This window comes from Vanacampus margaritifer, chromosome 11 (assembly GCF_051991255.1).
Source record: "Vanacampus margaritifer isolate UIUO_Vmar chromosome 11, RoL_Vmar_1.0, whole genome shotgun sequence".
NCBI classification, from domain to species: Eukaryota; Metazoa; Chordata; class Actinopteri; order Syngnathiformes; family Syngnathidae; genus Vanacampus; species Vanacampus margaritifer.
The window spans coordinates 22,550,591-22,573,529 of record NC_135442.1 but is presented as its reverse complement, the minus strand read 5'-3'; the positions used below and the strand labels follow the sequence as shown (position 1 = coordinate 22,573,529).

At 49.5% G+C, this 22,939-nt stretch overlaps 1 long non-coding RNA gene across 1 annotated transcript in view; it reads left to right on the top strand.

Annotated features, from left to right (window-relative positions):
- LOC144061008 (uncharacterized) overlaps positions 1-22,939 on the top strand; it is a 29,625-nt gene that overhangs the window by 3,265 nt on the left and 3,421 nt on the right. The window lies entirely within an intron of this gene.

Genomic DNA, 22,939 nt, shown 5'->3' with positions numbered 1-22,939 from the left:
AGTTGGAGATCTGCAATACATAGGAAAGTGCAATTATAGGAACGAAATGAGCCAATTGCAAACACGCATGTCTTTTTACATTGATTAATGTGTGTTGTCCAAAAAAAACAAAAATAACCTCCCCACAACCCCCCCACCCCCGATCCTGGATATCCTGGATACTCAACAATATTGCCAATGCCTACTAAATAAATATTTCAGCTCCTAAAGCAGATAGAAACATAATTCCAAAAACATTTCAGAGCTTCCACATGTGGAGTTCACACAAATCTAAGTTCATTATTATAAACCTTCAATATAATTTTATTTATTTTAAATCAACAAACAACGCATCTGCGGGTGGGTCATGTTGCCTATGTGAATGTCAGCCTATGTTAGTGCTATGTTAGTCCATGAAAAGGCATTTACTTGTTTTTGTTATTTATTTATTTGTCTGTTTAATGTTCAGTGTTAAAAAAATTTTTTTTAATACTTAGTCATGAATTTCACTGTTCAGTTTCCTTTTCTACTTATTGTTTACAGGTCAGTAACTGACATTTGCCTTATTGCCGCCAAGTGGCAGAAAGCTCTATTGTAACTGAGCAACTCATTGACAATTGTAACAGCTCCAATGCATTGAATTCATAACATATGCTCTGAAATTATTTTATGCAGCCTACTAGTCGATGCTCGCAGCCCAAGGTCGGCACGCAAACGGTATGGCTCCATAGTCAAGAGCCACTTATTTAGACTTTTCGGGTATGAACTTATGGCCACCCCTATATGAATCATGGTTTCACCCTGGCCACCCCAATGAAAAATTTCTGGCTATGCCTCTGGTACCCAGTGCATACTGGTGCAACCACATAATCTAATTTGTTCATTTTTACTTCCCCTCTACAAAATATTTAATTATTATTTATAATGTTCAATTGAGTTGTCCAGGTATAGGTCACATGAAAAGTGTACTTTGTGTAGACCATCTTTAAAAGCCATTTGTACATGTACCCTGTTTAGTCCTGATTAGCTCCACATTGATTTGGGAATATAAATAGCATTGTGGCACTTGCATGCATCGTCGTCCTTTGCATCCTGCAACAGCATACAATGGACCCACTACTTTAACATTTCTCCTAGCCAGTCGATGCCATGTTACTGTTAATCTTGATTGCACATATGTGACCTTTTACAAGCTTCATTTCCCTTGGTCCCACGTAATTTATACAAGTTGGGTTAATTGGATGTTATTTGGAGAGATTGTTGACCATGCCCGTTAGAAAACAATGAATGAATGGACTGATGCCGGATCTCGTATCTCTGAACATGCCAACAGATAATTGTCATTCAAAGTCATTCATTCATTGATTAATTATCATTATTATTTATTTGTGAAGCCAGATGGATGTCCTCTTCAGTTGAAAACAAATCAACAGATTTTAATTCTGTAGACAATAGTGTTAATTTTATCAGCCATTTTTAAATGTAGTCTCAGTTTTAGTCCAGTTTCAATCACGATTGTTCGTTTTTATCATAGTCAACCTCATCCCATTTTATTTAGTCAATTTTTAGTCAACTATAAATCTAGCATTTTAGTCTTTATTTTAGTCCAAAAAAAACAAATTTAAAACTAGTTTTAGTCAACAAAAACTGTCAACGTTTTAGTCTAGTTTTTGTCAGGAGAATCATTTTACCCCTGTATATTTTTTTCTCAGAAGATTATGTTAAACATTTTTTATCTAAAATTTTCCCTATTTTTTTTATGAAAACCAACAACACACACAGTTACAGTATATCAACAAGTGGCTAATATGGCTCTATGCTATGAGCTAGTAAATTAGCTAGTATTAGTTAGCGGTTGGATTAACATTATTGTTGGAACGTTATAGCCGTTGAATTAATGTTACGTTATAACTAATTTACTATAATAATAAAAAACTTTCACCGTGAATCCACCTCCTGTCTGTACCGCGTGGTTGTGCGTTGCACTCGCTAGCTGCAGATTTGAAAGGGGGGGGGGGGGTGTCACTGTGTGTCACATGACAGTGTCACAGTAAGAGATTAGCTGTCAGTAAGGTGGGGCTTTAGGACCCAGATGCGGGAAGGCAGAGCAAGGAGGCAGAGGTGCAGTCCAAAAGAGGTTTTAAGGACCCAGATGCGGGAAGGCAGAGGTGCAGTCCAAAAGAGGTTTTAATATCTAATCAAAAACAGGCTAACTTCAAAGTACAAAACAAATGGAACGAACAAAACCTGAAGCAAAACATGAAAAAACAACTAAGGCGAGACTAACAACATGACATGGATCCGGATAAGGCAAAGAGGTCAGCGTGACGTGGCGAAAGACTTACGAACGTGGCAACAGCAAAAATGAACCGACCCAGACAGGGGGGAGACAACCGACTAAATACACCAACACTAATGACATGACAAGACACACCTGGCTGAGGGCACTGATTGGATGACACATGAGGGTAATGGGGAAAGGGTTGACACAGACACCACATGAGGAAGGGCAAGTGACCAGAAACGAGAGGAGTCAGACTTTTCACAATAAAACAGGAAATGACAAGACAAGGGGAAAACATGACAGGGAGTAAACAAGACTGAAAATAAACATGACATTAGCAGAGACAAGATTTTTTATTTTTTATTGTTTATTTTTCTAGTCTAAGTCCGGTGAAAAATGTGCGTTGTCGAAATTATTTTTGTTTAGTTTTCGTTGACGAAATTAACACTCGTAGACAATAGCATATATTTTTACTACTGCATGCACTCTTCTACATCTGGTCTGAATGTTGAAATGTTGATTTTGACAATACATTTCGAGATTTATTTTCCAATTATTACAATGAACAACTATTAACAACAAACAGCTACTAATCAGAGAAAGAAAAAAATACCGAGATGGACAGCATAACTACAGCATGATGACCATTGTGTCAAATGTTGAACACTCAAAAGGTTGACGACAGAATGTAAATTTAGGATAGAATCTCCCGTTCACACTTTAGCCCCTTTTTACATGTCTGGGCTTGTGGCTTTTTCATCACCATATCTACTTCCGTCCGGACCTCTGGTACATCCACCACACATACGCTTTAAATCAATTGTGGTAACACCAATGAGGTGTGATTAACTGACAGCCGAGGCTGGTTTCAAATGGAAAGTGTTTCTTTGCAGGGACTTGTGAATGTAATGTGTAATGCTAATAGGTAGTGAAGACATTTAACATTTTCTATGCATATTTTTACTGTTTATGAATTTACTTATAGTATATAGATGCCATATAACTGTGATAATGTTTGTGTGAAATATATTGGACATATTAACTGTATTGTAATGAATAACACTTTTCACTCCCTTCCAGCTGGTGAGATAGGAATGCACATGGGAGGCAAGTTCTCAAGTTCTCATGGAAGATAACACTGTGGGTCTGAGGGAGTCTAGGTCGCATGGCATTACCTGTCTAATCATATATTTCCGGCTTTGGGCGGAACTGGAGTAAACATGTCAGTAAATCGCTTGTCTGTCTATTATAATTACTAACCCTTTGTCCAGCCTCAGAGGAGGAGTATGCTTTTTTCATCTATAAAGCAACTGTGTGATTTCATATTGACACACTCGAGGCTTAACATCACCTTTGAATGTAAGCATGTCTTGTGTCTTTAAGGAGCTCCTAAAATAAATCTTTTGCAAAAGAAGCTTCTTCATCAGATCTCATCTGCAATTATTTCGAACACGCAAAGATTACATTTAATATAGTAATCAAATAATACCTTGAAATGGTGACCTCCGACGGCGACAAATTGGGACGTTTTTGCAACAGCTGTGATGATCTTGGACAACTGAATTTCTAAATGCGCAAATATTAATAAGGTGAGTGGACAAATTATCCACGTAGAGAAATTCTGTTTGTTTGGGATTACTCAGAGCTGCATTATGTCCGTACCGAATTGTATTTGAGATCTGTGAACAAGTTAGGGGGTTTTTGAAGTCGTATTTGTTACGGAGGGACGCGAAAGTCCTCGATTTTGACAATTACTACGACATTGAACCATGCATGGGTTGGCCCGTTGAATACGGAAGTGACATCAAGTGGGAGCGCTCCGTCGTTCGGAAACGGCATATGAGATTGGTTCCGCGGTGGGATAGGCTGTCTTGTTTTTATTTTTATTTTGGTATGAATAAGCCCTCCGAATAATTTTACGGAGTGAGCGTGTGGTATCATTCACACGGTGTGTGTGCTGTGGGTAATTATTAAAAACCGTGGGACATAATTCCTCGGGGGGGGGGGGGGGGGTGTTGTGTCGAATTAAGCCGCTCGTGTGATATTCACATTGGAAGCGAGAGCTATGAAGAAGCCGCTCGTGTGATGTCATTCACATTGGAAGCGAGAGCTGTGAAGAAGCCGCCCGCGAAGATCCGGATAAGTATTTATTAAGTCGCGCAAAAAGATATTTAATTTCTGTTTCGTTTTTTCTTTTTCTAAAAAAAAAATATATATGTATATAAATATAATAATTTTTTGGGGGGATTAATGAGAATAGTTTTGATCTGTTGTATTGTAGTATCATAAGTGAGACGTCACTGACTTTATAAATATTATAACGACTGACTTACTACATATAATGGACGACATTTTTGACCGAGACTCAGGGTGGTTTGATTTGCATAAACTTCCGGTCCATACTCAAAGCTTGTCGCTAAGCGAACAAGTCACGGCCGCAACGCTCGTCATGGCTGAAGCGCTGCCACCACAGCGACGGCGGAAGATGAAAAATCTTTTAAATGAATGGATGCGGACTAATTGTGATAAAGGTTGGTTCCCACCGTTAAAATCTGAGACATGTCTGATTGCATTAATGAAGTCTGTAGAGCTTGCTTGTGTAAAACAGCGCCAGATGCTGATTGACTCCGTGAAAAACACATCTATATTTTCTTCAAATGGAGAAAAGTGAGACGACAATGTAAGGTCGTGGACCAAATGTTGGTTAACGCTAGAATGCTTGCTTTGGGCAGCTCTGTGAAAGTTGCTTGTAAAGCTGTGTTGAGCGAGTCCGCTAGCCACGGCTCGGCTAACGACAACGTGTTTGATGAACGCATGGCGAATGCTAGGCTAAAATCTCCGCCATCTTAAAATTGTTAGAAATGAGACATGACCCGGAAAATAGATTAAATAAGGCAAAAGTTTTCGGATTGGAATTGGCTCGGCATGCGGAGATTCCACAGTCTATTGGTTCTAGATGGCATACTAATCTGGAGCATGTGTGACTTGTGTGATTTGGAGGGTATGCTTTTTGTTATAAAATGACGAGGGTCAATTGTGTGATTATAATGGGGATTTTTCTAGTTGGTATGTGTGTGCGTATGTGCCCCAAAAGTTTGAAAAAGTTGAGAGAATTGTTGAGTAATTGAATGAGACCTAGATAAGGAAAGTGGAGGCTATCCGGGTGGTTTGGGAGTTAACTGAATCTGTAATTGTGAATAAGAAATGTGTGGATGGATATTTCATTTGTTTTTCTTTAAAATCTTTAACTGTATGTTTGGTGTTGTTTTTGAGTAGAAAAGACTGGTGTGATAATTGCGTTTGTTTTTCGTATAGGAATGTAGGAAAAAATAGGTTTGAATGTGATCTTCCCTCCCCCTTTTTCTGCTCCTTCCCTGTGTCTTGAATGGGACAAGGGGGGATTTGTGTGGAAAATAGGAGTCAGAGGGCAATGTGTCCTGTAATGGGAGTTTTTCTTTTCTAGGTAAGAGAAGAATGCGGAAGGATATAGAGGTCTAGGTGTTAACTACAGGCCACTCTCCATATTATTTAAAAAAAAAAATCAGGTCTGTGTTTTTTATATAGTTGAATGAGTAATAAAACCAAATTTTAATTGAAATAGACTTTTTATTTTTGATTTTTTCCCCTTACATCTCTCATGACTCATTCGTAGGTGTGAAAATGATTTAACCTTTGTTCTGTCTCTGAGTTCCTTTCCAGAATTTGAAGTCGGCCATTTTGTGTGTCAGTCCTGACACTTGAGAACTTCCCATGAGGGCGCCGACTGGGAGTTGTCACATTTTAAGCATAATTTGAGGTAACATATAATAAAGAAGAAGTCTATGGTAGACATATGCGTAAATATAGTAATACTACTTGCTATGGTGTAGTGAACATATTTAAATAAAACTACAAAATACGTATTTTTTGAGAAAATTATTATTTTTTTAATTATAACAAGCATATAAATCTCTTGCTATGATCTCATCTCCCTCTGTCTGTTCCGAGTGTATAAGTGTTTCAGGCAGGTTCAATCTTTGACGAGAGGTGTTGTTCTTGGGTGTCTCCAACGTGCTGGAATAACCTGGCTGTTGGGCACAGAGTGGACGGCGAACTGAACAATGGTCACTTTCGGGGGGGGGGAAGTGATCACACGGACTGCGAAAAGGATGGTATACTGCAAATCCGCTCGCCATGAGACTGTTCAATGACTCTTATGAATTATCTGAGCAAAATGTCCATCAACTCTTTGAGCAGACATCTCAAACTCTCATCACAGCCGTCCTGATGAAACTGTCAGGGGTCTCCAGTGACAGCTAAGGCCTGCTTTGAACTTTGCCCTGCATAAACTGCTATCAACAAGGACAGGAAGGAATATGAACTCCAGTGTGGACTCAAAGTTCGAGTCATCTGAGATCGGCCTTTGAGTCATATTTTGGTCTGTTTGGGTACAGTTTGCACTCTGTACTGTGTCGGTGTCACACCGCGGTGAGGGTGTCTTGTCATTTCCTGTTTTATTGTGAAAAGTCTGACTCCTCTCGTTTCAGGTCACTTGCCCTTCCTCGTGTGGTGTCTGTGTCAACCCTGATCCCTGATTGTTTCCACCTGTTCCCCATTACCCTCATGTGTTAAATAGTCTGCGTTTTCCCTGTCTTGTGCCGAAGTGTTTTCGTTTGAGCCACTGAAGCCTGCCATAGACCACAGCCTTGATATCCAATTGCCTTGTTGCCTTTATTTGCCTTGTCTCGTGAGAGAACCTTTGTTTGTAATTTTGTATAGCTTAGTTTTGTTTAGTCATAGAGTGATTTTTGTTTTTGAATGTAGTTGTGAACTTCCTCCCTTTTGGAGCGCTTTCAGTTAATGTTTGTATAGTCTTTATTTTTCCTCTCTCATTGAAGAGCTTTTGTTTTGTTAATTAAAAGCTGCTTTACCCTCCACCTCTTCCTCTGCGTCTGAGTCCAAAACAGCCTCGTTGTGTCAGAACACTTCGGCCAGCATGGACTCAGCAGAAAGAGAGCAATGGATCGCAGCTTTGCGGGCTCAGGATGCCCGTCTACGCCGACAGGAGGAGTTTCAGACCGCCATGGCAACGCAAATGACTGAGCTTTCAGCTCAGATTCCGGGTGCTCGAAGTCGCACCAATAGCCCTCCGGCCGAGCCAGAGACTCAAGCTACCTTGCCGATCCTACCCGTGCCATATACCGGATCAGGGATCAAGTTAGCCTCTCCTGAGCGATTCTCTGGAGAGCCAGGACAATGCAAGGCCTTTTTAACAGACTGTGACATTCATTTTGAGTACTCCCCCCAGGCTTTTCCCACAGATCGTTCAAGGGTGGCTTTCATGATCTCTTACCTGACTGGAAGAGCCAGAGCCTGGGCCACGGCAGAGTGGGCCCGCTGTTCCCCACTTTGCAGCTCCGCCCCGAAATTCCGAGCCGCTCTTCAGGGAGTCCTTGACCCAGCCTGTTCCGACCGAGAAAAGGCCCGGCAGCTAAGCAGTCTGATCCAAGGAAGGGACTCCGTGAGTGACTATGCCATACGCTTCCGCACTCTTGCGGCAGAGAGTGGCTGGAACACCACGGCGCTCTACGACGTTTTTCTCAAGGGCCTGACAACGTCCATCCAGGAGCTTCTCATCGCAGTCGATCTTCCACCGGATTTGGACTCCCTCATCGCCCTGGCCATCCGGACGGATCATCGGCTGCAGGAGGTGACGCAGAGCCGCGGTCGCCGGACCAGGACAATGGAGGGTTTCCCGCGCTTCTCAACATCAGGGGGGTCAGCTCCTCTCGGATCTCTGTCAGTTCAGCGCCAACCAGCTTCCGCGCAACCAGAGGAAGAGCCCATGCAACTGGGCAGAGCGCGGATCTCGCTGGAGGAGAGACGGCGTCGACAGCGGGAAGGGCTGTGTTTCTACTGCGGGAACCGAGATCACCTCGTGGTCACCTGCCCAGCCAAAAGGACCCAAGAGGTGAGTCAAGTCACGACTCTGGCGGCGGCTCCACGCAGACTCACGTCAGTGAGGATCAACCATCACACCACTCCCACAGACCTCTATGCCCTGATAGATTCTGGGGCCGACGAGAACCTAATTGACTGGGGGCTGGTGAGACATTTAGGAGCCAAGACTGAGCCGTTAATCAAGCCCATTAAGGCTAGGGCCCTGAATGGAAGTGAACTATTTATTATTACGCACATCACAGAACCCATCCAGCTCCAAGTCGGCAAACATAAGGAGCACCTAGTTTTTCACGTTTTTCAGTCTCCTTCACGGACCCTGGTCCTAGGACACCCTTGGTTGTGTGCACACAATCCCCATGTAGACTGGGTAACTGGCGAAGTTCTGGGATGGGGAAAGAATTGTGTGAGCCATGGGATTGGTTCACCAAACCGAGAAGTAGACATCACCACGGTTGATCACATTTCTGTCAAAGCCTTCACAGACGCAGAATACCCGAATTTGAGTGCCGTGCCTCCATGCTACCATCACCTCCAGGAGATCTTCAGCAAGACCAAGGCCATGTCGCTCCCACCCCATCGTGCCTATGACTGTGCCATAGAACTGATTCCTGGTTCCACCATTCCCAAGGGACGCCTATATTCTGTTTCAGGACCAGAGAAGGCAGCTCTTAGGGATTACATCGAAACTTCTCTGAAGGTTGGACTGATTCGTCCTTCCTCATCACCAGCGGGAGCAGGTTTCTTTTTTGTGGGGAAGAAAGATGGTTCCTTACGGCCGTGTATAGACTATAGCCCCCTTAATGACATTACGATAAAGAACCGCTACCCTCTTCCTCTCATGTCCTCCGTCTTTGAAAATCTCCAACAAGCCACGATCTTTACTAAATTGGACTTGCGCAACGCCTACCACCTCATTAGGATCCGAGAGGGGGATGAGTGGAAGACAGGGTTCAATACACCTAGTGGCCATTATGAATACCTGGTCATGCCCTTCGGACTCACTAACGCTCCTGCAGTGTTCCAGGCCATGATCAATGACGTGTTGAGAGACTTTCTGGACCAGTTTGTATATGTTTATTTAGACGACATACTCATATACTCGACAGATCTAGCCACTCATCAGATCCATGTTTCCAAGGTTCTTCAAAGACTGCTGGAGCACCAACTGTATGTTAAGGCCGAGAAATGCGTCTTTCATGCTGGAACCGTCTCTTTTTTGGGTTTCGTCATAGCTCCGGGGAGGGCTGTGACGGAGTGGCCCACTCCTGTTAGCCGCAAGAAGGTTCAGCAGTTCCTCGGGTTCGCAAACTTCTACAGACGCTTCATCAGAGGGTTCAGCGCAATAGCTGCCCCTCTGCATGCCCTCACCTCCACTCTGGTGAGGTTCAGTTGGTCACCGGCGGCTGAAGCCGCTTTTGAAGAACTCAAGAAACGATTTGTCACAGCTCCGATCCTCATAGTACCAGATCCACAGCGGCAATTCATGGTGGAAGTGGATGCATCCAATGAGGGGATCGGAGCTGTCCTGTCTCAACGCGCAGAGAAGGATGGAAAGATGCACCCCTGCGCATTCTTTTCACGACGATTATCCAAGGCCGAGCGGAACTATGACGTTGGGGACAAAGAGCTTCTGGCCGTCAAGCTTGCTCTGGAAGAGTGGAGGCACTGGCTTGAGGGGGCAAAGCATCCATTCGTGGTCTGGACCGATCACAAGAACCTGGAATATATACGCAAAGCCAAGAGACTCAACTCACGCCAGGCCAGATGGGCACTGTTCTTCAATCGGTTTTCCTTCTCTCTCACTTACAGGCCAGGGTCCCAAAACGTCAAACCCGACGCCCTGTCCCGTCTCTACGATCCTGAGCCTGTAACTAAGGAACCAGAGACCATCCTTTCGCCGGACTGTGTGATTGGAGCCGTGACATGGCCTATCGAGAGAGAAGTGAAACAAGCCAACAGGGAGGCAACCCCACCAAAAGGGTGCCCGGCGAATAGGCTATTTGTTCCAGAGCAGCTGCGCCCACAGGTTATCCATTGGGGTCACACCTCGCTTCTATCCTGTCATCCGGGAGTTCGACGGACAATTTACACCATCTCCCGGCGTTTCTGGTGGCCTTCCATGGAGCCGGAGGTCCGGGAGTACATCGAGGCCTGCTCGGTATGTGCTCGAAACAAGACATCCACCAGATCGCGCATGGGTCTGCTACAGCCTCTTCCCATTCCTTCTCGACCATGGGCTGAAATTTCACTGGATTTTGTCACGGGACTTCCTCTCTCCAAAGGAAAGACCACCGTTCTCACAGTAGTTGACCGATTTTCTAAGATGGTCCGATTCTTAGCCTTGTCAAAGCTTCCCTCAGCCAAGGAAACGGCTGAGGTCATGATTAAACACGTTTTTCGAGTTTACGGGTTCCCTAGAGACATTGTGTCGGATCGGGGGCCCCAGTTTGTGTCACGCTTTTGGAAGGAATTTTGCCGCCTAATAGGCGCCAAAGCCAGCCTAACCTCAGGGTACCACCCTGAGGCTAACGGTCAGTCGGAACGTCTCAACCAGCAGCTGGAAACCGGTTTACGGTGCCTTGTATCTCAGAACCCGGCATCGTGGAGCAAACACCTGGTTTGGGTTGAGTTTGCCCATAACTCCCTGCCCACCTCTGCTACTGGACTCACCCCTTTCAAATGCGTTTTTGGATACGACCCTCCTTTTTTTCCTAACCTAGAGTCTGAGGCCTCTGTTCCCTCAGCCCATGCCTTGGTCCGTCGTTGCCATCGCGTCTGGGCAGCCGCTCGGCAGGTTCTGGAGCGCCAGAGGGACAGAGGCAAGCGATCCGCGGATCGGAAAAGGAGACCTGCTCCAGTATACCAGCCAGGGAACAAAGTGTGGTTGTCAGCCAAACATCTGCATTTAAAGGTGCCATGCCAAAAGTTGGCGCCTCGGTTTGTGGGCCCATACCCCATCTCCAAGGTGATCAACCCGGCCGCGGTCCGTCTTCGCCTGCCTCGGTCCTTGCGTGTTCACCCAACGTTCCACGTAAGCCAAGTCAAGCCAGTCAAGGAGAGTTCTCTGGTTCCGGCTCCTACGCCCCCGCCGCCTCCTGTGATTGTGGATGGGGGGCCCGTCTACAAAGTCAAGCGATTGCTGGCCGTCCGCAAGCGGGGCCGGGGCAGGCAGTTCTTGGTGGACTGGGAGGGGTATGGGCCCGAGGAAAGACAGTGGATACCTTCCCGCTTCATCATGGATGACTCTCTAATTGAAGACTTTTTTAGGGATCATCCTGACCAGCCTGGGCCGTCAGGAGTCGGCCCTAGGGGAAGAAGGGGTACTGTCACACCGCGGTGAGGGTGTCTTGTCATTTCCTGTTTTATTGTGAAAAGTCTGACTCCTCTCGTTTCAGGTCACGTGCCCTTCCTCGTGTGGTGTCTGTGTCAACCCTGATCCCTGATTGTTTCCACCTGTTCCCCATTACCCTCATGTGTTAAATAGTCTGCGTTTTCCCTGTCTTGTGCCGAAGTGTTTTCGTTTGAGCCACTGAAGCCTGCCATAGACCACAGCCTTGATATCCAGTTGCCTTTATCTGCCTTGTCTCGTGAGAGAACCTTTGTTTGTAATTTTGTATAGCTTAGTTTTGTTTAGTCATAGAGTGATTTTTGTTTTTGAATGTAGTTGTGAACTTCCTCCCTTTTGGAGCGCTTTCAGTTAATGTTTGTATAGTCTTTATTTTTCCTCTCTCATTGAAGAGCTTTTGTTTTGTTAATTAAAAGCTGCTTTACCCTCCACCTCTTCCTCTGCGTCTGAGTCCAAAACAGCCTCGTTGTGTCAGTCGGAAAAGGAGATGTGAAATAAAAAGAAACAGGATCAAAAATTTGAAAATGACTTGGAAGATAAAATTAAACAACTGACGGATGAGTACGCAATAAACCCAAATGACCAAATATGGACTGACTTACAAAATACAAAAATACAGTTAGACGATATGCTAACTAAAAAGACACAGTTTATAATACAACAATTGAGATACAACAACTTTGAATATAATAACAAATCAGGTAAATTTCTTGCAAACCAACTTCAACGCAATCGGGAAAAATCTCTTATAACGGCTATTAAAGGGACAACTGGTGAATGTACACAATCACCAGAAGAAATTAATCAAATTTTTTATAACTATTATCGCAACCTATACTCAGAAACTAACAAACCTAACCCTGAGCATATTGAGGCATTCCTCAGTAGCTTAAATATGCCTCAGTTAACTACTGAATATAAAGATTGTCAATAAGGTGGGGCTTTAGGACCCAGATGCGGGAAGGCAGAGCAAGGAGGCAGAGGTGCAGTCCAAAAGAGGTTTTAATTTCAAATAAAAAAAAAGCTAACTTCAAAGTACAAAACAAATGGAACTAACAAAACCTGAAGCAAAACATGAAAAAACAACTAAGGCGAGACTAACAACATGACATGGATCCGGATAAGGCAAAGAGGTCAGCGTGACGTGGCGAAAGACTTACGAACGTGGCAACAGCAAAAAATGAACCGACCCAGACAGGGGGGAGACAACCGACTAAATACACCAACACTAATGACATGACACACCTGGCTGAGGGCACTGATTGGATGACACATGAGGGTAATGGGGAAAGGTGGACACAATCAAGGTTGACACAGACACCACACGAGGAAGGGCAAGTGACCAGAAACGAGAGGAGTCAGACTTTTCACACTAAAACAGGAAATGACAAGACAAGGGGAAAACATGACAGGGAGTAAACAAGACTGAAAGTAAACATGACAGAACCCCTCCGTCGAGGGACGGCTTCCAGACGTCCCTTAAAAAGTTCAAAAACAGGGCGGGCGGAGGGGGCGCGGAGGCGGGAACCTGACACATCCCTCCAGTCTAGTCCGGGGGACGTCCCGGACGCCAGACGAGGGGAGCCCGGCGGCGCCGATCTGGAGGGCGCCCCGGACGCCACACCGGAATAGGACGGCCGTGGGATGAACATCTCCTGTCCACCCCCATGGGCCTGACACCGCCATGGAAGAAGCGAAGAGACCCCGCTCGAGAGCGGCCGAAGCCAGGAGGCCCGGGGCTGCAGAGGGTGAGGACGCCCGGGGTCCTGAAGCTGCCGTGGAGGCGCGAGGACTTGAGGCGGCCGACGAGGCGAGAGGACTTGAGGCGGCCGACGAGGCGAGAGGACTTGAGGCTGCCGTGGAGGCTGCCGTGGAGGCTGCCGACGAGGCGCGAAGACTTGAGGCTGCCGTGGAGGCTGCCGGCGAAGCGCGAAGACTTGAGGCTGCCGTGGAGGCTGCCGACGAAGCGCGAAGACTTGAGGCTGCCGACGAGGCGCGAAGACTTGAGGCTGCCGTGGAGGCGCGAAGACTTGAGGCTGCCGTGGAGGCGCGAAGACTTGAGGCTGCCGTGGAGGCGCGAAGACTTGAGGCTGCCGTGGAGGCGCGAAGACGAGGCGCGAAGACTTGAGGCTGCCGTGGAGGCGCGAAGACTTGAGGCTGCCGTGGAGGCGCGAAGACTTGAGGCTGCCGACGAGGCGCGAAGACTTGAGGCTGCCGACGAGGCGGCAGACGAGGCGCGATGACTAGAGGCTGCCGTGGAGGCGGCCGACGAGGCGCGATGACTTGAGGCTGCCGTGGAGGCTGCCGACGAGGCACGATGACTTGAGGCTGCCGTGGAGGCTGCCGACGAGGCGCGATGACTTGAGGCTGCCGTGGAGGCGGCCGACGAGGCGCGATGACTTGAGGCTGCCGTGGAGGCGGCCGACGAGGCGCGAAGACTTGAGGCTGCCGTGGAGGCTGCCGGCGAAGCGCGAAGACTTGAGGCTGCCGTGGAGGCTGCCGACGAAGCGCGAAGACTTGAGGCTGCCGACGAGGCGCGAAGACTTGAGGCTGCCGTGGAGGCTGCCGACGAGGCGCGAAGACTTGAGGCTGCCGTGGAGGCTGCCGACGAGGCGCGAAGACTTGAGGCTGCCGTGGAGGCGCGAAGACTTGAGGCTGCCGTGGAGGCGCGAAGACGAGGCGCGAAGACTTGAGGCTGCCGTGGAGGTGCGAAGACTTGAGGCTGCCGTGGAGGCGCGAAGACTTGAGGCTGCCGACGAGGCGCGAAGACTTGAGGCTGCCGACGAGGCGGCAGACGAGGCGCGATGACTTGAGGCTGCCGTGGAGGCGGCCGACGAGGCGCGATGACTTGAGGCTGCCGTGGAGGCTGCCGACGAGGCGCGATGACTTGAGGCTGCCGACGAGGCGCGATGACTTGAGGCGGCCGACGAGGCGCGATGACTTGAGGCTGCCGTGGAGGCGGCCGACGAGGCGCGAAGACTTGAGGCTGCCGTGGAGGCGCGAAGACTTGAGGCTGCCGTGGAGGCGCGAAGACTTGAGGCTGCCGTGGAGGCGCGAAGACTTGAGGCTGCCGTGGAGGCGCGAAGACTTGAGGCTGCCGTGGAGGCTGCCGACGAGGCGCGAAGACTTGAGGCTGCCGTGGAGGCGCGAAGACTTGAGGCTGCCGTGGAGGCGCGAAGACTTGAGGCTGCCGTGGAGGCGCGAAGACGAGGCGCGAAGACTTGAGGCTGCCGTGGAGGTGCGAAGACTTGAGGCTGCCGTGGAGGCGCGAAGACTTGAGGCTGCCGACGAGGCGCAAAGACTTGAGGCTGCCGACGAGGCGGCAGACGAGGCGCGATGACTTGAGGCTGCCGTGGAGGCGGCCGACGAGGCGCGATGACTTGAGGCTGCCGTGGAGGCTGCCGTGGAGGCGGCCGACGAGGCGCGATGACTTGAGGCTGCCGTGGAGGCTGCCGACGAGGCACGATGACTTGAGGCTGCCGTGGAGGCTGCCGACGAGGCGCGATGACTTGAGGCTGCCGTGGAGGCGGCCGACGAGGCGCGATGACTTGAGGCTGCCGTGGAGGCGGCCGACGAGGCGCGAAGACTTGAGGCTGCCGTGGAGGCGCGAAGACTTGAGGCTGCCGTGGAGGCGCGAAGACTTGAGGCTGCCGTGGAGGCGCGAAGACTTGAGGCTGCCGTGGAGGCGGCCGACGAGGCGCGAAGACTTGAGGCTGCCGACGAGGCGGCTGACGAGGCGCGAAGACTTGAGGCTGCCGTGGAGGCGGCCGACGAGGCGCGAAGACTTGAGGCTGCCGTGGAGGCGGCCGACGAGGCGCGAAGACTTGAGGCTGCCGTGGAGGCGGCACGGAGTCCGGGGGCTGTCGCGGAGCCGGCACGGAGTCCGGGGCCTGCTGTGGAGCTGATATGGGAACTCGGAGCTGACGCGGAGTCCGGGGCCTGCTGTGGAGCTGATACGGGAACTTGGAGCTGACGCGGAGCCGGAAGCTGCTGTGGAGCTGATCCGGAATCCTGGGGCTGCCGCAAAGCCGGGACGGAAACCTGGGCCTGACGCGGAGCTGATACGGGATCTTGGGGCTGACGTGAAAACGGGACGGAAACCTGGGCCTGACGCGGAGCTGATACGGGATCTTGGGGCTGACGTGAAAACGGGACGGAATCTTGGGCCTAACGTGAAAACGGGACGGAAACCTGGGCCTGACGTGGAGCTGATACGGGATCTTGGGGCTGACGTGAAAACGGGACGGAAACCTGGGCCTGACGTGAAAACGGGACGGAAACCTGGGCCTGACGCGGAGCGGATACGGGATCTTGGGGCTGACGCGGAGCCGGCACGGGAACCTGGAGCTGACGCGGAGCCGGCACGGAGTCCGGGGGCTGACGCGGAGCCGGCACGGAGTCCGGGGGCTGACGCGGAGCCGGCACGGGGACCGGGAGCTGACGCGGAGCCGGCACGGGGACCGGGAGCTGACGCGGAGCCGGCACGGGGACCGGGAGCTGACGCGGAGCCGGCACGGGGACCGGGGGCTGCCGCAGAGCCGGCACGGGGACCGGGGGCTGCCGCGGAGCCGGCACGGGGACCGGGAGCTGCCGCGGAGCCGGCACGGGGACCGGGAGCTGCCGCGGAGCCGGCACGGGGACCGGGAGCTGCCGCGGAGCCGGGACGGGGACCTGTGGCTGCCGCGGAGCCGGGACGGGAACCTGGGGCTGCGTCGGAGCCGGGACGGGAACCTGGGGCTGTGTCGGCAGACGTGGCTCGGAGACCTGGGGCTCCGACGGCCGACGTGGCTCGGAGACCTGAGGCTCCGACGGCCGACGTGGCTCGGGGACCTGAGGCTCCGACGGCCGACGTGGCTCGGGGACCTGAGGCTCCGACGGCCGACGTGGCTCGGGGACCTGAGGCTCCGACGGCCGACGTGGCTCGGGGACCTGAGGCTCCGACGGCCGACGTGGCTCGGGGACCTGAGGCTCCGACGGCCGACGTGGCTCGGGGACCTGAGGCTCCGACGGCCGACGTGGTTCGGGGACTTTGGACATCGGCTGACGTGGTTCGGGGACTTTGGACATCGGCTGACGTGGTTCGGGGACTTTGGACTTCGGCTGACGTGGTTCGGGGACTTTGGACTTCGGCTGACGTGGTTCGGGGACGTTGGACTTCGGCTGACGTGGTTCGGGGACTTTGGACTTCGGCTGACGTGGTTCTGGGACTTTGGACTTCGGCTGACGTGGTTCGGGGACTTTGGACATCGGCTGACGTGGTTCGAGGACTTTGGACATTGGCTGACGTGGCACGATAGGGACTTGAGGCTGCGGAGCCGGAGCCTCATCAGCCTGCCACCATGGGGAGTGAGGAGCAATAGGGAGACTATAACCCGAGGATACCGAGAGTGAAGGATCGTGACGTAAACTAACGGGAGTGGGTAAGGAACCAGGTAAAGGGGAAACTATGTCATGACGTGGCGGTAACGGTGGGCTATGAGGTGCACGCGATGGGGACCGGTGTGGTGAACACGGCGGAGACCCAGGTGAGGAGGGGTGACATGACCCGGTGTCAAAATAATCCCTAAATGAAAACTGTGAAGAAAACATGTGGGGAACTAAGCTGGTGAAAAAGTCCAATTCGGAGTCAGATTCGGAACTGTAATCCGTAAGTGCATTAATGGGAAAGGGACCTTCATCTTCATCATCGGAGATGTCAGAGTCTAAAAAACATTGAGGCGACAAAATGGTGTCAGAGCCCTGACAGAATGAACCGACCAAGATCAGACCCAGCGGGAATCTTCCGTAAGCGACCGGCTCGTCGTCGGTCGACACGGAAGCACCATCAGCCTGCCATCCAATCCCATTCCATCCAAGTAAGCTCCTTTTCACGATATTTGTCTTCTCTTCCCCTTTCACACGATCAGCAAAACACACTCAAGTCTCTGCCTCTGCCCTGTGAGACTAACAACATGACATGGATCCGGATAAGGCAAAGAGGTCAGCGTGACGTGGCGAAAGACTTACGAACGTGGCAACAGCAAAAAATGAACCGACACAGACAGGGGGGAGACAACCGACTAAATACACCAACACTAATGACATGACAAGACACACCTGGCTGAGGGCACTGATTGGATGACACATGAGGGTAATGGGGAAAGGTGGACACAATCAAGGTTGACACAGACACCACACGAGGAAGGGCAAGTGACCAGAAACGAGAGGAGTCAGACTTTTCACACTAAAACAGGAAATGACAAGACAAGGGGAAAACATGACAGGGAGTAAACAAGACTGAAAGTAAACATGACAAAGATATGTTAGAAGCACCACTTACTATAAACGAGTTGTACAGTGCTCTAGATAGTATGCCTAATGGCAAGGCACCTGGCCCAGATGGTTATCCGGCTATATTTTTTAAGCACTACTGGTTAATGCTTGCTCCGCTATTCTTAAGAGTAGTAACAGAAATTAAAACTAATGGTTACATACGTCCACACATGAATACAGCAGCAATTAAACTTTTATTAAAGCCAGAAAAAGACCCCACCCTTCCATCAAGTTACCGTCCGATTTCACTAATTAACACTGATATCAAAATTATTACTAAGGCTTTCACATCTAGATTAGAAACAGTAATCTCGACAATTATTCATAGCGACCAAACAGGCTTTATTAAAGATCGTCACTCTACTAATAATATTAGGAGGCTCTTTAACCTTATTAGCATGTCACAGCGGCATGATAAGAAGGCAGTTATTATATCGTTGGATGCAGAAAAAGCTTTTGACAAAGTTAACTGGTCCTTCCTCTTTGCTGTTTTAAATAAATTTGGCTTTGGGAAATCATTTATCCACTGGGTGTCAGTATTATATGATTCTCCCAAAGCTACAGTTACTACTAACGGGATTATATCTAAGAGCTTTATTTTACAGAGAGGCACAAGACAGGGATGCCCACTATCCCCTTTATTATTTGCAATATTTATCGAGCCACTTGCAATAGCCATACGCCAGGAAAGAAGGATTCAAGGAATTCACTCTGGGGTAACAGAACATAAAATTAATCTATATGCCGATGATATTTTACTTTATCTGGAAAACCCGGCGATTTCGTTAGGGGAAGTATTTAACTTAATAACTAAATTCTCACAGTTGTCAGATTATTCTATTAACTGGACAAAATCAACACTTCTACCTATTACAGAAAATTCATGGAACCCTGCAAGCCAGGACCCACATTACTCATTTCCTATAAGTAATTTAAAATACTTAGGCATAAAAATCTCACCTAAATTAACTGATTTAATTAATTTAAACTTTTCTCTGCTTCTGGATAACATTCATAGTGACTTGGAACGCTGGAATAATCTTCCTATTTCTTTAATAGGACGAATAGCCACCGTTAAAATGAAAGTTTTACCTAAAATAAACTATTTTTTCTCAATGATTCCATTTAAACCTACGGCTAAATGGTTCCAGTTGTTGGACTCAGCCATTACAAAATTTTACTGGAAAAAAAAAAGAAGCAAAGATTAGTCTATCTACTCTTCAGAAAAGTAAATCCAAAGGTGGTCTAGAGGCACCAAATTTTATGTACTACTATATAGCTAACCAGCTACAATATATCTTTCTATGGGCACAACCCAACAGAGATACTAACTGTTGGTTGGAACTAGAACAGAAGGATTGTAATAACCTCAGACTTCTAGATTTACTCTTTATTACAACATCGATTAAGCGACATAATTGTTTTAAAAACCCAATGATTTCCGCCACCCTGACTGCTTGGTGGAAGGCATTAGAAATTACAAAAGCCCAAGTGGAGCCCTGTGGGCTTTCTCCCCTATGGCATAACCCTGACTTTCGAATTAACAACCAAACGTTTTATTTAGGTGTGTGGGAGCAGAAAGGAATCACACATCTTCACCATCTCTTCTCAGATAATATGTTTATATCATATACATCTTTGCTCCAAAAATACAAAATAACAAACGGAAATTTTTTACATTATCTGCAAGTTAAAAATATGATAAAGAAACAAATTCCAACACTTCAGGGTACGCTCCAACCGCCTGGCTTAGCTAAAGATATTACCAAGCTTTCTCCGACAACAACAAAAAAACTTTCAAAAATATATAAGTTACTTTCATATACGGATAAAATGTCTTTACCCATCTTAAAATGGGAGACAGACTTGTCTATAGCTCCAGAATCTGACTTTTGGATTCAAGTTTGTGAAAATGCATTTAAAATGACAAAACACACAAATTTACAACTTATCCAATACAAAATTATCCATAGAACATACATTACTCAATATATGATGAAGAAAATGGGGCTCTCCGACTCCGACATTTGTCTCCAGTGTTTACAAAACACTACAGACACTTATTTTCATGCTTTATGGTTATGCACTCCGGTTATGTATTTCTGGACTAAAGTCTTAGAAAAACTTTCCGCTATCTTGGACTATAGGATACCTTTATCTCCAAACTTGTGTTTGCTAGGTGACCTAACAACAACTGACCTACCACATAAACAATTTCAATCTACACTTGTAGCCCTTACTATCGCTAAAAAAACAATTCTTGTTAACTGGAAAAATAAACAAACTCTGAATATTGACCAATGGTCTAACCTCCTCATAAATCACATTTTAATGGAAAAAATATTGGCCTCAAATAAAAAACAAATATCAAAATTCATAGAAATATGGTCTACGTATATAGAATATTTTAACCTAATTCTGGTTATTTAATTCTGCCTGTTAGCGAGAGCCACCACATCGTGATAACTTACATTGATGTCTCTGCATTTGGCAGTTTGTAACTAATGGTTGTGTTTTTATAGTCAGGAACCCAGTTGCTGCCAACAGGATCGAGCAGATTCACCTCCAATGGGCACTAAGGGCTAATATTCGGATTCACTGCATGCCAGGGGACTAACTCTACAGGTGCTGTCCCCCCTGGCTGGGCGTGGGCGGGTCTGCCCCTCTGTTGGCTGCTGGGTGGCGGCTGCGTCTTGGTCGTTCCCTGGGTCTCGTGGGGGGTGCTGTGTTGCGGGGCTCTCCCTGGTGTCCGGGGCGGCGCCGCCCCGGCGCGGTCCGTCGCTCTGGGTCCGGCGACGCGGGTCGGGGCCTGTGGGCCGCCGGGGTGCCCCGTGGTTCCCTCTCCCCTCCCCCTTCCTCCCCCTTGCTTCCTCTCCCTCTTCACCTCTCCCCGCCCGTCCTCCGCCTCCCTGTCCCTTATCCCTCGTCGCCCTTCCTCCTCCTCTCCCCCTCTCTCTGCGGCCCTGCCGCTGCCTCCTGCCCTTCCTGTCGTCTCCTTCCCCCGTCCCCTCCCCCTCCCCTGTCCGCCCTCCTCCCCCTCCCCTAGGCCGGGGGTTCCGTCCGTGGCCCGGGTCTCGGCGCTCCGGGGGCCGGGGGAGTGGGCGGGATTGGTGTTGTGCCCGCTCCGGTGGGCCTCCGGGCACTTCGGGCGGGCCCCGGTATCCGGTGGGGTGGGTGGGGGTTTTGGTGGGCGGGTGCGCCTCCCCCCCCCCGCCCGGTTGGGGGGGGCCCGGCTGGTCGCTCCTCTTAACTCACTGCACTAGTTTTGCACAATACATTTTAGGGCACATAACATACTTTGGGGGGGAGTGGGGTGGGGTGGAGACACCGTCTCCGCCCTGCAGCTCCCCTCCAAATTTTAATGCACCACACAACTGGGGGGGGGGGCATCGGTTGGGGCAGGCCGCAGTATGGAGCAGTGCTGCGGTCGCCTGTCCGTGTGCACCCCCCCCCCCATTAATTTATTTTAATGCACCACATACGCTCATTAACATGCCTGAGGGGCGGGTGGATCGGAGCAGGGGGGGATATCATTTCCCTCTGCTCCGGTTCACCTGCCCCCAATTTTAATGCACCACACACACACACTTATGTATATACACTGGGTGGGGTCACACTCACGGTTTAGGGGTAGAGTTCGCCAGTCGGCGAGCTGGCGAACTTAGTAACAGGGTTAGTTTTTCACTTAGATCGTTGGGGTGACGACCGGGGCCTCTCCCCGCTGGGCCTGGGGTTCGGGGATGCCGCCCGTCCTCCGGTGCCCCCATCTCCCCTTCTGCCCCTGGTGTTCCATCCCTCCGCGTGGTGGGGTGGGCGCGGGTGCCCTCTCCGCTCCGCTGCCCGGCCCCCTCTTCGGCGCGGATGCCTGGGGGCGGTGTGTCCCCGGGGTCTGGGGTCGGGGGCTGGGGGGCTATCGGTTGGTGGGGGTGGGGGCGGGGGCGGCCTGGTTGGTGGGGGTGGTTGTGGTGGGGGTGCCGGGGTGGGGGGTGCTGGGGTGGGGAGGGTGTCTGGGGATTTGGGGACCTGGGGGCGGTTGGGGCTGGGTTGGGGTGGGTGGCGGGGGTGGGGGGGGCGGGGGAGCGGGGGTTGTGGGCCGGTGGGGTGCCTGGTGGGCCTGCAGTGCCCCGTCCTGCTGCGTTGGGTTGGGGGCGCGGGCCGCGTTGGGGTAGGGGGCGCTCCTGCTCCGGGGTTTGCTCTCCGGCCGGTGGCCCCTGCGGGGCCCGGGGGTCGTCCTTTGGCGCGGCCGCGGCCTGGGGGGCCCTGAGGTGTTGCGCTTGCTCTGTCCTGGCGGGGGTCGACGGCTCCCCTCTTTGATGGAGATTTTCATGCATGCTAGATCCACCACACCAGCATCTATCGAGACTCAGACACAATTTGTTTCTCCCTCAGGTCATTGATTCGGTGGAGGCTGGTGTCTGTGGATCTCACTCTGCTTCGTCTGTCCTTTCTACCTTTCCTCAGTTTCTCCTTTGGGCCCTTGAGGTTTCCCTGATTTGTTGGAGTTTAGATGTCTCTGGGGTTGGTGAAGGTTAGTGGCCCGGTGGGTGGTGTCTGGTCGGTGCTGGGCTTCGCTTTTCTTTCTTTTCTTTGGTCCCCCTTCGGGTCTCCTGGCGGCCCCACGACTCTGGCTGGATTTTGGAGTGTTCGGTTTAGGTGAACGGTATGGGAATTCTTTTTTTTTTTTTTCTTTCTCACGCACGCACGCACGCACGCACGCACACACACACACACACGCACGCACGCACAAACACACATACAAAAAAAAAAAAAAAGGGAGAACAATGATGATGACATTTCAAATGATCAATACTGAGATCTCCCAGAAAAAAAAAAAAAAAAAGGAAAAGGAGATGTGATCTATAGCAACACAGTTTCGGAAATTGAGAACGGCTTATGTGAATTAGGGTAGTATAAAATTTATTCTAATCTTTAATACTATATTTTCCGTTGTTTGATGCTTGTTGAATTTGGTCTTCTAATTTTTTGCCCATTTTCCTTTTAAATTTTAGCTTCTGGATTGGACTCAGATGTGGAACACTTACGGCGAATTTGCTGGTTAAATTTAAATTTTTGATTAA